Source organism: Microcaecilia unicolor, chromosome 5 (assembly GCF_901765095.1).
Source record: "Microcaecilia unicolor chromosome 5, aMicUni1.1, whole genome shotgun sequence".
Lineage (NCBI taxonomy): Eukaryota > Metazoa > Chordata > Amphibia > Gymnophiona > Siphonopidae > Microcaecilia > Microcaecilia unicolor.
Window position 1 is genome coordinate 282,379,769 of NC_044035.1, and position 16,481 is coordinate 282,396,249.

Here is a 16,481-nt window from a genome sequence, read left to right on the forward strand (position 1 = left end):
GCTGTAAAAAGTTAGTACAAATTCAGAAATTGGAAAAAAAGAATCACAACATGCACATCAGAGTTGGATTTAGTCAGCTTCCCATCCCTACCAGTCATCAGGACTGGATTTGAAGTTAATTTACCCAACTGTACCTATAATAAAAAATGTGTGGCATGAAAGACCTCCTTTGCTCCATTCCATGCATAACAGCAGTAATGTACATCACCAAAACAGGGAAGATAGGGTATCCTGATAGTGAGGTTGCAAAAGAGACCATAGTAGATCAGGCGTCCTTAAATAAAAATAAAAATCAGGCAAAAGATTGCAAATTAATTCTGTCAAGTACTAAGCATGATGTAAATAGGAACAACAAACATAGTTAGAAATGTCTATAAGCGAATGTCAGGAGCCTAAGAAATAAGATGGGAGAGTTAGAATATATTGCACTAAATTAGATATAATAAGCATCTCTGAGACCTGGTGGAAGGAGGATAACCAGTGGGACACTGTCATACCGGGGTACAAATTATATCGTAGTGATAGGGTGGATCGAATTGGTGGAGGGGTAGCATTGTATATTAACAAGGGCCTTGAATCAAATAGATTGAAAATTCTGCAGGAAGCAAAACACTTCTTGGAATCACTGTGGATTGAAATTCCATGTGTAAAGGGGAAAAGGATAATGATAGGAGTGTACTATTGTCCGCCTGGCCAGGATGAACAGACGGATGCAGAAATGTTAAAGGAAATTAGAGACGCAAAAAAACTGGGCAACACGATAATAATGAGTGATTTCAATTACCCCGATATTGACTGGGTAAATGTAACATCGGGGCACGCTAGGGAGATAAAATTCCTTGATGAAATCAAGGACAACTTTATGGAGCAGCTGGTTCAGGAGCCGACGAGAGAAGGAAAAATTCTAGACCTAGTCCTAAGTGGAGCGCATGATCTGGTGCGGGAGGTAATGGTGCTGGGACCGCTTGATAACAATGATCATAATATGATCAGATTTGATATAAGCTTTGAAGTAAGTATACATAGGAAATCAAATACGTTAGTGTTTAACTTTAAAAAAGGAGACTATGATAAAATGAGAAGAACGGTGAAAAAAAAAACGTAGGGGAGCGGCTGCAAGGATCAAAAATTTACATAAGGCATGGATGCTGTTCAAAAGCACCATCCTGGAAGCCCAAGCCAAATATATTCCGCGTATTAAAAAAGGAGGACGGAAGACCAAACGACAGCCAACGTGGTTAAAAAGTGAGGTGAAGGAAACTATTAGAGCTAAAAGAAAATCCTTCAGAAAATGGCAGAAGGAACTGACTGAAAGTAATAAGAAACAACATTAGGAATGTCAAGTCAAATGCAAAGTGCTAATAAGGAAGGCTAAGAGGGACTTCAAAAAAAGGATTGCATTGGAGGCAAAAACACATAGTAAAAATTTTTGGTGGTATACTAAAAGCAGGAAGTCGGTAAAAGAATCGGTTAGATTGAGTAAAAGGGGTGATCAGGGAAGACATAGTCGTAGCGGAGAGATTAAATGAATTCTTTACTTCGGTCTTCACTGAGGAAGATTTGGGTGGGATACCGGTGCCAGAAATGGTATTTGAAGCTGACGAGTTGGAGAAACTTAAACCTGGAGGATGTAATGGGGCAGTTCTACAAAGTGAAGAGTAGCAAATCTCCTGGACCAGATGGTATTCATCCCAGAGTACTCATAGAACTGAAAAATGAGCTTGCGGAGCTATTGTTAGTAATATGTAATTTATCCTTAGAATTGAGCGTGGTACCAGAAGATTGGAGAGTGGCCAATGTAACGCCGATTTTTAAAAAAGGTTCCAGAGGAGATTTGGGAAATTATAGACCGGTGAGTCTGACGTCGGTGCCGGGCAAAATGGTAGAGACTATTATTAAGAACAAAATTACAGAGCATATTCAAAAACATGGATTAATGAGACAAATTGTCAACATGAATTTAGTGAAGGGAAATCTTGCCTCAAAAATCTACTACATTTCTTTGAAGGGGTGAACAAATATGTAGATAAAGGTGAGCCGGTTGATATTGTGAATCTGGATTTTCAGAAGGCGTTTGACAAAGTACCTAATGAAAGACTCCAGAGGAAATTGGAGAGTCATGGGATAGGAGGTAGTGTTCTATTGTAGATTAAAAATTGGTTAAAAGATAGAAAACAGAGAGTAGGGTTAAATGGTCAGTATTCTCAATGGAGAAGGGTAGTTAGTGGGGTTCCCCAGGGCTCTGTGCTGGGACCGCTGCTTTTTAACATATTTATAAATGACTTAGAAATGAGAGTAACTAGTGAGGTAATTAAATTTGCTGATGACACAAAGTTATTCAAAGTCATTAAATCGCGGGAGGATTGTGAAAAATTACAAGAGGACCTTACGAGACTGGGAGACTGGACGTCTAAATAGCAGATGACGTTTAATGTGAGCAAGTGCAAAGTGATGCATGTGGGAAAGGGGAACCCGAATTATAGCTACATCATGCAAGGTTCCATGTTAGGAGTCACAGACCAAGAAAGGGATCTAGGTGTCGTCGTTGATGATACGTTGAAACCTTCTGCTCAGTGTGCTGCTGTAGCTAAGAAAGCAAATAGAATGTTAGGTATTATTAGGAAAGGAATGGAAACAAAAAATGAGGATGTTATAATGCCTTTGCATAGCTCCATGGTGCGACCATACCTCGAATATTGTGTTCAATTCTGGTCGCTGCATCTCAAAAAAGATAAAGTGGAATTAGAAAAAGGTACAGAGAAGGGCGACGAAAATGATAAAGGAGATGGGATGACTTCCCTAGGAGGAAAGGCTAAAGCGACTAGGGCTCTTCAGCTTGGAGAAAAGGCGGCTGAGGGGAGATATGATAGATGTCTATAAAATAATGAGTGGAGTTGAACGGGTAGATGTGAAGAGTCTGTTTACGCTTTCCAAAAATACTAGGACTAGGGGGCGTGCAATGAAGCTACAATGTAGTAAATTTAAAATAAATCGGAGAAACCTTTTCTTCACTCAACATGTAATTAAATTCTGGAATTCGTTGCCAGAGAATGTGGTAAAGGCGGTTAGCTTAGCGGAGTTTTAAAAAGGTTTGGACGGCTTCCTAAAGGAAATGTCCATAGACCATTATTAAATGGACTTGGGGAAAATCCACTATTTCTGGGATAAGCAGTATAAAATGTTTTGTACTTTTTTGGGATCTTGCCAGGTATTTGTGACCTGGTTTGGCTACAGTTGGAAACAGGATGCTGGGCTTGAAGGACCTTTGGTCTTTCCCAGTATGGCAATACTTATGTACTTATGGCTAACTGTTCTGTTCCAGTTGATAAACAAACAGCAATATGGAACTTAAGAGCAAACAATGCTGTATATCTGTGTTGTTCTTTCCAACCCAATGACATAAAGAGTCAAGAATGTTTGTCTGTCCATTTCTGTGCATTGCACACCTTGGCTATAAGTAGTAATTGTCTGATTAAATCTAAATGTTCATGATAAACTGCTGTGGTGGCATTCCTAGGAGAATAAAGCTGTATCCAGTGGAATTTCTACCTGGAGTGGATTTGTAATATACGTAATTATCAGTCTCCAGAAAGACTGAACATGTGGGCATCTGGCTGGATAAAGTTTGGTGAGTGGCTGGAATGGAAAAACTAGACTGGCTACAGAAAGACATTCTCTTTTTTGGGCTCCTCTTTTTCGGTCCTTCCCACCTTTTTAAACTGCCAGTTTGATTGATATAACCTTTACCCTTCCTGGTGTCCCGATTACTCCATCTAAAGCAAGCCTTTTCCACACTTAAAATCTGCTTCCTCTCTTTGTTCCTGGTTCTTTCTTTTCTTTTTCTCTTTCTTTCTCTGTCTCTTTTACTGTTGGTTCCTACATATAGAATCATTTATTCATTATATATTGCAGCCTTTCTGGATAATGTTTGTATAAATTTGCACTGCTATGTGTTTGTTTGTTTGTTTGTTTACTATATTTTTGATTTGCTGCATTGTTTTTGTTCTGGTTATAATAATAATCATAAAACTATTTGAAATAAAAAAAAAGAATGTCTGTATTAGCAGGACAGAATCAAATTCAGTGTGTGGGATGGGCACAAAAGTGTCTCAGCTGAAAAGTTGCTTCCTCTTTCTTTCTTATTTTAAAGGTGCCCAGTTTTCCACCATTTGGTGGAAGTTTCAGTGGAAGTGCAAAGGTTTCAGCAACTACTTTCTCCGGGCCAGCAGCTCCAGCTCTCCGGTCTGTGAGCAATGTGACAGCCAGAGTCTGTTAGATGCTTCCTAAAGAGGACAGTGTGATGATACTGGTTTGAATTATCCCAGGTAAGGCTCTGCAGGTGCTGTCACATACCTTGATTTATTTTTCAAATTGTGATGGGTAGACCAAGTATGGAATATAAAAATAGAACAGTAGGAAAGAGTCAAGTAAGAAATAATGATAAAAAGAGATGTAGGTGGTTATTTTAGAAGCCCTATTCGAGATGTAGACATGAAAACACCACATTTACTTTTCAATCTTGCATACATGTAGAAAACCCTGCTTTAGAAAGCTGGGATTTACATATGCAAATCATAAATACATGCATCTAAAAAGGCAATATGGTCTGGGTGGTTTTGGGGGTAATGTTCTGAAAGGACTTTATTGCATTGTAACTTCATAGGACAAAGTACATAGTCACAAAGTGAATTGGAGTGTGCTCTGTCATTATCAACTTGCTATAGCTCTCCCCTCCCCAACATCAATTTATTGGGATTTTGTACTATATGGGATGAAAACTATAAGTTACTGAATGGTTAATCACTCAAACACACAATGGCATTTGTTGAGTAGATTGCGACTATTCCACATTCCTATCATTTCTTTGATGTGTTGACTTTATAAAGTGGAACATTTCCTTTCTGCAGCAGTTGTAAGTACATTTGTAAACAATTCTTAAGTAGGATCCAGGTGAACTGATGAAAGGGGCCAACTGTTCCACAAAAGAAAACACTAGCTGTCTAATTGAAGACCTGCAGCCACCGAGAACTTATACTCTAAGAACAAGTGTAATTTATAAGACTAATGTTTCAAGCAGAATCTTCAGAGCTGACATTTGAGACTGCAGGTACAATTAGCATTACACAGCTGAAATGTACATTTGCATTACTACTCTGTGGTTGACTTCAAAAGAAAAATGGGCAGTAATATTCACTCAGCTTCAATTATTAATATTACTTTCAAGTTGAAATCACTAAACTTGATCTTACCACATCACCACCCTGTATCTGTTCACACCGAGCCTGCAAAGGCCTCTCCGGTACTATGTAAGCCACATTGAGCCTACAAATAGGTGGGAAAATGTGGGATACAAATGTAACAAATAAATAAATAAATAAATAAATAAATAACATTCTTTAGGATTTTCTTTGCAAGTCCACTGAGTCTTGGGGATTTGTCTTGGTTAGAATAGTTTACCAAAAAGCTTCAAAATTTCTCACTTTAAATGGTCCATATGACACAAATAAATTAATACAGACAGAACATAAGCCAATTAGACTCAAGCATGTGTGATGTTATAAGCAACAGATAAGTGGGGGAGGGGGAGGAAGGAACACTCTCAGTTCTCAAATGCAAAAATCATACTGTTGATCAACTTGAAAAATAATATAATGCATTTAAAAAGGAATTAGTTAACTGTTAATTCTAAATTGTCTGATCTGAGCACTGAAATTATAATGTGATCACTGGAAAAGGATATTTCCAATCTCATCAAATTCAGATTTCTTTTGTGAATGTGAGAGCCATTAAGTTGCTTGAAAACCAATCATTAGTAATTAATTTTAAAAGGCAATAAAGAGAGGAACCATGAATACTGTTTGGACAAGCAATTAATCAATTTGAAAAGGCAATACACAGAGAGACATCATGAATGCTAAGAAGGAAATGTGATCCTGATCCGTGGAGTAACAGTATCAAATATAACTATGGCAAAGGGAGGAGAAGGGTAGAGATCTGGGATTTAGTAGCTCAAGGCAAGTTAGATTCAGGTACAGTGGGGATGAAGAATATGTGAATGGTGTCAATTTTGATTTAGGAAGAGGGGGTGAGTAGAAAGACAACACAACATATGTCTTCATCATAAAGTGTATGTGGACAGCCTTAAAGATCTCTTTATGTATACTTTGGAGGCAAGGTGAGAGAGGAGAGATATGATAGATATTTCAATACGTCTGTAGCATAAATGCATAGAAGGCAAGTCTCTTTCAATGGAAAGGAAGATCTGGAATGAAGGATAAAGGTGAAAGGGGACAGACTCACGAGTGATCTAAGGAAATACTTCTTCATGGAAAGGATGGTGAATTCAGGACCGGTACTAGGGTTTCTGGTGGCCCTAACCATTCAGCATCTCCTCTCTTTCTTTTCTTCTCCAAACCCCCCCCCCCCATTCCCCTCCCCCACCGGGGGCATCTATCACCTTCTCACTCCCCTCCTTCCCCTCCCAGGGGCAGCAGAATGCATTTTTGCTTGGGAGAGACCCAAGCTCCGCCCCTGGTTTCACCTTCAGCTCCCAAGTTCCCACACCAAGTTTTTGTAAATCATATGCACGCTTATTCTATAACAGGGTGCTAAAGTTAGACACCATTTGTGAACATATGTTATAGAATATTAGCACTTACACACATAATACACACTTATATGCGTAAGTACTATTCTATAATTTACACACACAGGTCACATATGGTCCGATGCTCAAAAGCAAATGTAGGCCATTAGCTCCAGACTAGTGCCAATGTTTGCTGGCGCACCATGCTTAAAAGCCCCTACTGTGGGGAATAGCAAGCGCACCGAGGGATTGCGCATCAAGCATGCAAATGCACGCTGATGAGCTAAATCTCTATTCCTCCACAATGTTCAGCACACAGTGCACCAAACAAAGGCACTCCTCTTATAGCAAATCCTATGCCAGCTTGGAGCTGGCGTTAGGGTTGTGCCAAGCTATGAGGAGGAATAGGGGGACCGGTCTGTCTTCCATATAGTTACTAGGAAGTCAACAAATGTTCCTTGTGTTTGGCATCTTCACACTGCATACTGGAAAATGTGCAAGGTTAGTACTTTTAATCATGTGTGTGAAGCTCCATTTTGTACAAAAATTCTGAGGCTTAAGGAGTGTGCGTTTTCTCTCAACAGCTTCAATGGAAGGAGTCTTTTCTACTTGCAGTTGTGTGGAAGGTGCTGCGGGCTCGGTCCTAAGGCAAAGGTAGCAGCAAATAATTCTGTAACTCTTCTTCTTCCTTCCCTCCCTCTCCCTCTGGTGCTCAACTCTAGAACTCATACACCAGGCACCATCCTCCCCTGAACTCCCCCATGCTCAATGCTATGAGCGCACTTAAATTTGCATGTCATTAGCATTGAGCATGAGGGAGCTGCTCAGATGCACTGATCGGGCAGTATTTCTCTGGTGCTGTGGCTTAGCAGATAAGTGCAAGGGGCATGCATGTATTAAGTTATATGCTAAAAGTGCCTCAATTAGCCTGCTATAAACCTGATGTAATTATTCAAGTCTACGTCTAGCTGCATCATTGCTGACTTAGGCTAGTATTCTCTAATGGCGTTTTGGTGCACAGATGCCATTACAGAATTGACGCTTAGCATGCAGCATTAGCACACCCAAATTGTGGAACCCGGCTATAAAATTGCCCCCACAGAGTATAATTATTCAATTACATGGAGCATTCCCAAATCAACCAATAACATTCACAGAACAGAAGCACAATTTCAAAAACATTCTCTTCAAATTGGTGTCACATCAGTGACAGCAACACAAACTCGTCCACTACCAGACACTGAGAAGTAACACAAAATCTTGCAAATAAACATTCAATCTGCATTAACACTACCTATGAAAATCAGCACTGCAAATATTCTAGAACACCAGAATACCTCCAATTGGAAAAAAGAAAACAGAACACAGAATCTACATGTTAGAAGAAACCTCCTCTGTGATTATAGTAGGAAAACACATGTGGAGGGGCATAATCGAACGGAAACGCCTATCTCCATGGGCGTTTATCTCCGAGAACGGGTCCGTGAAGGGGCGGGCCGAACTATATTTTCGAAAAAATGGACATTTTTGAGTTGGGTGTTTGTTCTTTTTAGCAATAATGGAAACTAAAAACGCCCAGCTCAAAAGCGTCCTAATCCGAGCCATTTGGTCATGGGAGGGGCCAGGATTCATAGTACACTGGCCCCCCTGATATGCCAGGACACCAACTGGGCACCCTAGAGGTCAGTGCGGTGGACTTCAGACAACGCTCCCACATGCATAGCTCCCTTACCATGGGTGCTGAGCACCCAACCCCCCTCCCCCAAAACCCACTACCCACAAATGTACTACACTACCATAGCTCTTAGAGGTGAAGGGGGCACCTACATGTGGTTACAGTGGATTTTGGAGGCCTCCCATTTACCAGCACAAGTGTTACAGGTAGGGGGGGATGGGCCTGGGTCCACCTGGCTGAAGTGCACTGCGGTACCCACTAAAAGTGCTCCAGGGACCTGCATATACGCAGGCCTCTAGGACTGGTTGCTGTTATATAACATTGGCACACCAGTTGACACCTGAAGACTAATCTCTCCGAAAACGTCCTTTATTGGAATAACCACATTTACTCACAGTTAACTGCAGATCAGAGGTTGTGCCCCACTGGCAACGAGTCTCCCTGGTACTGAGATGAGCAGTAGGTCAGAGCTGGCAGAATGCTGTACAATGCCCTCTTTCAGACACATTCAAGGTAAGAACTAAGTTCTGTAACATGGCTAACACAGGAAAGGGAACTAAAACTGGCTTACAAAAATGGCCACTACCGCATGGACTACAACAGGAAACACAACAGGGCACACTCTGACCCAGTAGGCAGGGGGGAAAGCACCATGGGAGAAGAGCCTACCAACTACCAACATCGTGAGACTGTAACACAAGCTAATGAAATCACGGAGCCCGATACCCTACACCCACCACAATGCAATGCTGATGTGACCCTGTACTGCAACCGAGAGCCACATCTGACCCAGGGAAAGGCTGTGACGGGATCGAACACATTCTGCTATCATGGAGGTGGGTACGGCATTTGAGGCTGGCATACAGGCTGGGAAAAAAGTTTGTAAAGTGGGTTTTTTTTGGTGGGAGGGGGTTAGTGACCACTGGGGGAGTCTGGGGAGGTCATCCCCGATTCCCTCCAGTGGTCATCGGGCAGTTGGGGCACTTTTTTGGGACTTGTTCATGAAAAAAAAAGGGTCCAAAAAAAGTGACCCAAAATTGCGGTAAAAACGCTTTTTTTTCGATTATCAGCTAAAGACGCCCATCTCTCCTCGGCCGATAACCACTCCCAAGTTCCGCCTCCACCACGCCTCCAACACGCCCCCGTCAACTTTATTCGTTTCCGCAACGGACTGCAGTTGGAAACGCCCAAAATCGGTTTTCGATTATACTGATTTGGGCGCCTTTGCGAGATAAACGTCTATCTCCCGATTTAGGTCGCACTATAGGCGTTTTTCTCTTTCGAAAATAAGCTGGACAATCATCTAGTTAAAAAAAAAAAGACTACAGCTTAGAAAGAAATATGTTGACAAAAAATGAAATTGAAAACCCAAGAAACCAGATTATGAGCAGTAGAAAACTGAGAAAAGACAAAACAAGTACAGGAAATCCACATTTTCAATGCTCACATCTCATTTCTCTAAATATTGGAAATAATTTTTTTGTACCTTTGTTGTCTGACCATTTTGTTTTTCCACTTGGGTTGGGCCTGGTCTCTCCTTACTACATCCTCTGATTGGTTTTCTCCTGAGTCTTTTTTCAGGATTTAATTACCATTTTCTGCTTTTCACTTTCCATCTTCTTCTCTTTTGTTATATCTACCTCTGACTCTGATCCGTCCGTCTCATTTTTTCTCCATTTCTCTCATCTGCTATTTTTTTAAACCTACAGGTAGCTAAATTTTATTCCTCCTTCTCTCTCCATCGCCTCCCCCCATCGTAAGTCTCCTTCATTCACCTATTTACCAGCTTTTTACTTCTTGCACTTACCTCTCTAGTTCTCTCATTCCTACCTGTGTCTTATTCTTCCCTGTCTCCAATTTCCAGTGTTTCACCCACTTTCAAGTTGGTCATTTCCACTTTCTGTATTTATTGCCTCCCCAGCTTATCTTCTTTACCTCTCACCCCTTACCAACCTCCAGCTCCTACCCTGTCACTCAGCTCTCCAGCTTCAGTACCTGTATTCCTTATCTCCTTATTCAGGCCCCAGCCCCCAGTTCTAGTCCCTTTCTCCAACCTTCCTCCTTTTCAGCCCCCAGTTCCAGTCCCATTATCCCACCTGCTCCCCCTTTCAGCCCCTACTTCCAGCCCCATTATCTCACTAGCCCCCAGTTTCAGTCCAAGCCCCTTTCACCCACCTGCCCCCTTTCAGCCCCAGTTCCAGTCCGAGCCCCTTTCTCCCACCTGCCCCCATTTCAGCCCTCAGTTCCAGTCCCAACTGCCTTCTGCTACCTGCCTCCTTCTTAGTCCCCCATTCCAGCCCCAGCCCCCTTATCCCATCTGAGTCACCCCTTTTCAACCCCCATATTCCAGCCCTAGCCCCCTTCCCAGCTGCTAGTTTCAGCCCCTGATGCAACCCCCAGTCCCCATCTGCCCACCCTCAGCTACACTAACCATTAGGCTACTTCTAGGGTAAGTGGGTTACTTAGATATAGAAGAGAAGAATACTGGGGATTGATCATCCTCTCCCCACTCCTGTTTGCCTCCTAACTTCACCTTAACATATTTGTCATGACTATGTGGAGGAGTGGCCTAGTGGTTAGGGTGGTGGACTTTGGTCCTGGGGAACTGAGTTTGATTTCCGGCACAGGCAGCTCCTTGTGACTCTGGGCAAGTCACTTAACCCTCCATTGCCCGCCGCATTGAGCCTGCCATGAGTGGGAAAGCGCGGGGTACAAATGTAAATAAATAAAATAATGTTCACTGTGGATATCATTGTACATTTGACAAAAGCACTAGTAGTCCTGAATTTTGACACAATAGCAATTGGGCCACTTTGTGCCAAACAATAAAACCCAATATGAGGCTTTCAGGAGTTGATAAATGTCTTAAGGGTTCTTTTACTAAGGCATGTTAATGGATTTAGAGCACATTACTGACTAGCATGCACTAAATGATAAAGACACCCATTATATTCCTATGGATGTTTTATTATTTAGCGCATGATAATGCTTAGCATGTGCTAAATCAGTTAGTGCACCTTAGTAAAAGGACCCCTTAGTTATTTAAAGCACAGACTGTAAGAGGGCACATTATTCATTGGCGTGTCAAAAGACTCAACATGAAGCCGTGTTTCGGCATAAAACACCTGCATTTGGAGTCGTACAGTCTTATTGAATCCTTCTCTATTGGTGGATTTTAAAGAATTCACAAGGGAAAACAGCAACTGTCACAGCAACTGAATGTCATGTAGCTACCCAATGGCTAAATTGGTGAGACATGTGCAGAAATGATCTCCACCTCTTGTAGCAGCTTTTAAGATTGCCCTTGGTTGCAAACTCTGGAACTTCTGGCATGGGAAGTGCAGCAGCCCAGTGTCCCTACCTCTGCCAGCTCTGTCGGAGGAGAAGCAGGCAAATCCAGAGCCCCAATCACTACAAGAGACGGAGATGATTTCTGCCATATGTCTCACCAATTTGGCCAGTGCGTATCTTCATGACATTCAGTTGGTGTGACATTTGCTGTTTTCCCTTGTGAATTCTGTAATATCCACCAATAGAGAATGATTCAATAAATTGTATGACTCCTGATGCAGACATTTTTATGCCAAAATATGACTCTGGGTTGAGACTTTTGACACTCCAATGATGAGTCCTTTTACAGCTGATTCTTTAAATAAATAAGACATTTATTAACTCCTGCAAGCCTCATATTGGGTTTTATTGGAAGACCAAATGTCCATTCCTACTTTTTATTTTACTTGATTGTACATGTAAAGTTTATTTGTCGTGTGTGTGTGTATGTGTGTGTGTGTTACAAATATTTAAAACTCCAGGACATTAAAACAAAAAAACAAAACAAAACAAAATCACAGTTGTGCTTTATGGCTTGGTGATGTAATTCATGCTTTTCACCACTAGATGACACTCAGTAATCAGTCTTGTCTATTATCATAACAAAGTACTGCAAGAGATCTGTATTAACAAACCCAACCCCAGGGATTTAAACATTTATGTTTATTAAAAACTTGTTATGCTGCCAAATACCGACAAAGATGAGCTAAGCGGTTTACAATAAAATGAAATAAATAGTATGATGATATTTTGAAAGGAACACCATATTTAGGTAGGACAGAAGATAAACACACATTCAAGATCATTCATAACAACAGTAACCAAACAAGCAAAACAAACCCAAAAGCTATGTGCAAGGAGTCAAGTCATCAACCAAAGAGGGTGAGACTATCAATCAAAGGCCAGTTGGAAATAATAGGCCTTCAAAAGTGCTGTAAACCTTTGGAATGGTAGCTAAGAACGTAGTGGCCCAGGGAGACTATTCCAGAGAGAGTGCCAAACAGGAGAAAGTAGAATTCCAAGTGACATCATAATTAGTATGTCGAGGATTGGGTATAATCAGTCTATTGGAGTCAAAAGATCTAAGCTGGAGAATGGGAGTATAAGGAATAACAAGATTTGAAAGTGTCTGAAAGGCTTTTTCCCAAATCTCAAAACTCATTTCCAGTACAGAATCCTGTTCAATGCACTGGGTATATTTTGTGGCTAAATGGTACATTGTTTGACAAGTGTAGTAGGATGGCTCAGTTACATTCCCTGACTAACGGAAAAAGGATAAGGAGAGACCAGTCAAGCTGAGAAATCCATTCTAGGGCATTGGAAAGAGGTAAAGGACAAGCAAGGACGATGATCAAAGATTAGTACAGATAGGGGCCATCTGGAAGTTCAAATGACCATTACTTGCCATCTAGTTGTTATGTATTAGGAGGGCTATTGTAAAAACCATTTTTACAAGTAAAACAGTATTTTACCTCAGTACAGGGTTTTTGAAAATTGCCCAACTAAATTCTATAACTGGGCACCTCCATTTAGGTGCTCTAAAGCCACACAGTGGGAGCCTAATTTATAACACCCTGGACACCTAGGTTCAGTTATGGAATATTATCTGGTACTGACATGCCTAATATTTAGTTGAAAAATATACGTGGCTATTATTTTCTCCTTCACACCTCTAAAAACTAGCAAAAATATGTAGGAGAAAGTTTGTGGAAACACTTATATATTGAAGATGGGGTAGGGTCTCATAACATTAAACACGGCTACTGTTCACTTCACTCCCGTGGTGAATCTATGCTCGCGTATCACGTTCTAATCATTGACTCATGCCACCCCCGTCCTATGTTATCAATCTACAATCAAGTTATCATACTATATTGTATATACTCATAAGACACTTAGCTTGACGGGCTGCTGTGTTCTTCTATATCTGGTGTGTCTATATGCCCCGACAGGTGCCTGTTTCGCAACGCTTCATCAAAGGGGACTTTTGCATCAGTCAGCTGTTAAGTGCCTCATCATCGCTAATCCCACCCTAGCGATGATGAGGCACTTAACAGCTGACTGGTGCAAAAGTCCCCTTTGATGAAGCGTTGCGAAACAGGCACCTGTCGGGGCATATAGACACACCAGATATAGAAGAACACAGCAGCCCGTCAAGCTAAGTGTCTTATGAGTATATACAATATAGTATGATAACTTGATTGTAGATTGATAACATAGGACGGGGGTGGCATGAGTCAATGATTAGAACGTGATGCGCGAGCATAGATTCACCACGGGAGTGAAGTGAACAGTAGCCGTGTTTAATGTTATGAGACCCTACCCCATCTTCAATATATAAGTGTTTCCACAAACTCTCTACTACATATTTTTGCTAATATTTAGTTAGCCATAATTACACCAGCCATATGGGGGAGGCGGGGTAAATATCATGCCTAAATGGAGGCATGTAGCTGGTTGCCCCAGCTATGTTCTGCCCATGGTCCGCCCCTGTAGGTTCCCTTGTATTCATCATAGAATAGTGCTGACATTTGTGTGCATATATGCACATCTTTGCTGATCACTGCAGTGGCGTAGCCAAGGGTGGTCCCGGGTGGGCCCAGGCCCACCCACTTTGGGTTCAGGCCCACCCAATAGCAGCGCATCTCTAATGTGGCTGGCAGGGATTCCCCAGCCCCACCAGCCAAAAACTCCCAACTGTCCCTCCTATATACCTTTTAAATAGCAGATCTTTGCCTGCTACAAGCAGCGACTGATACATACTGTTCGCACCGGCCCTGCAGCCTTCCCTCTGATGTATTCCTGCTTATGCAGAAACAGGAAATTGCATCAGAGGAAAGGCTGTGGGGCCAACATGAGCAGTGTGTATTAGTTGCTGCTCATTGCCAGTGAAAATCTGCTATTTAAAAGGTATGCAGGGGAGGAGGGATGTTTGAGAGACCATATGGCATGCAGGCGAGAGAGGGGGAGACGAAATTACTTGTGGGACAAGGCGGAGTTCTTCTGCCCACCCATCTTGGGCCCAGGCCCACCCAAAATTGGATGTCTGGCTACGCCCCTGGATCACTGTCAGTATTCGGTATATTTATATCCATAAACACCCAGATTATATATATGTTGCTCAAAACTATGTATGCAAATTTGGGTGCATGCACAATTTAATTGAGTAACAAGCCAATTAGCATCAATAATTGGGTGCTAGCAATCAATTATCAGCATTAATAGGCAACAATGTAGATTAATGCTCACATCTTGCTAAGTGCTATTCTATAAAGATGCATGCGTAATTCTTTTAGCGTGCAGCTGAAAAGTGGGCATGGCCATGAGAGGACCATGGGCAGGTCAGGGGCATTCACAAAAGATGTGCGCATTATTATAGAATACAGAGGATGTTCACCTAATTTATGGGTGAGGGATTTACACCAGGTTTCAGTTGGTGTAAATCCTCACACTCAAAGTTGGGCGTGGATCCCGGCACGACACCCCATTCTATAATTAGCACTCAACTCAGAGTGCCGTTTATAGAATAGCATTCTGTGCTCATTTTTTTCAGCGCCCACATTTGGGTGCCATTTATAGAATCTAGTCCAATATAAGCACCCTGATATAGAACTACAATGATAAGGATTAATTCTGTAGTGTGTGCTGAAATTTTAGTGCCAAAATGAAGCATGCTGAGTGCAAATTCTATGATGGCATTTGGGCACCCAGATTTCATTACTGAATGCTAGCATTTGCAAATATTTATGCGCTAACACTTAGACACGCCCACTTATACCATGTCAAATGTATGCGCCTAATTGTAGCACTTTGGCATATAAATGCAAATATTTTATAACCAATTTGCATACATTTTTGACACGCCCATGTCCCGCTGATGCACCCCCCCATGCACCCCCCTCCTTGCATATATGCACTAATATTCCATAATTTTACCCCCACCCATTTACTAAGCCATGCTAGCAACTGCTGTGTGCTAATACCAATGGGCTGTGTTGGCATTTAGAATCTGGTGGTTTGTGATCAGTGCGTCTTTCTTTTGTGTCCATTGTTGGGGAAAAAAATAAGGACCCAGGGAAAAATTCACAAAAACAAGCCACTGGGATGTATGTTGTATGTGTGTGTGTGTGGGGGGGGGGGGGTGCAGCATTCTTAGTAGACTGGCCACACAGACATCCCAGCAGGACAGTGGGGACAGTTTAGGAGCACTGCAGTAAACTTCACATTAAAGGTCCCAGATACACATCTCACCATTGCCCCTTATGTTGTATGGTGAGCCCTCCAAAACCCAACAAACCTCTACTGTACCCAGCTATACACAGTAAGTTTTTGGTGAGTTTTGGAGGGCTCAAACTTTCCACCACAAGTGTACCAGTAAGAGTGGGATATAGGCCTGGGTTCCCTTTGCTACAGTGCACTGCACCAACCACTAGGCTATTCCAGTGACCTGCTTGCTACTCTAATAGGACTGGCCATAACATCTGAAGCTGTAGAGTGGTACAAACTGTTTCTTTCACATCTTTGGAGGGTGGGATGGGGTCAGTGACCACTGGGGGTGTAAGGGGGGGGGCTTAATCTTTCCAGAGGTCATCTGGTCATTTATGGCATTTTTTGTGACTTAATCATAAAGAAAACCAGTCCAGACCAAAATGTCTACTTTTACTCCTAGACATTTTTGATTTGTTCCATTATGGCAGAAAAATGTCCCAAGTTTTGGGAAACCCAAATCCTGTCCCCAACACATCTCCAACTCATCCCCTTATAATTTGGATGCACTGCAAATGAGCCACATAGAAAAATGTCTTAAAATGGGTTTCAAAAATATCGATTTTGATGTTTTGGCAAAACAAAACAAAAACGTTCATCTTCCACTTTGTGCCACTTTTGGAC

General features: G+C 41.8%; 1 pseudogene; it reads left to right on the forward strand.

Moving 5' to 3' along the window:
- Window positions 1–16,481, forward strand: part of LOC115471344 — a 111,137-nt pseudogene that overhangs the window by 63,956 nt on the left and 30,700 nt on the right.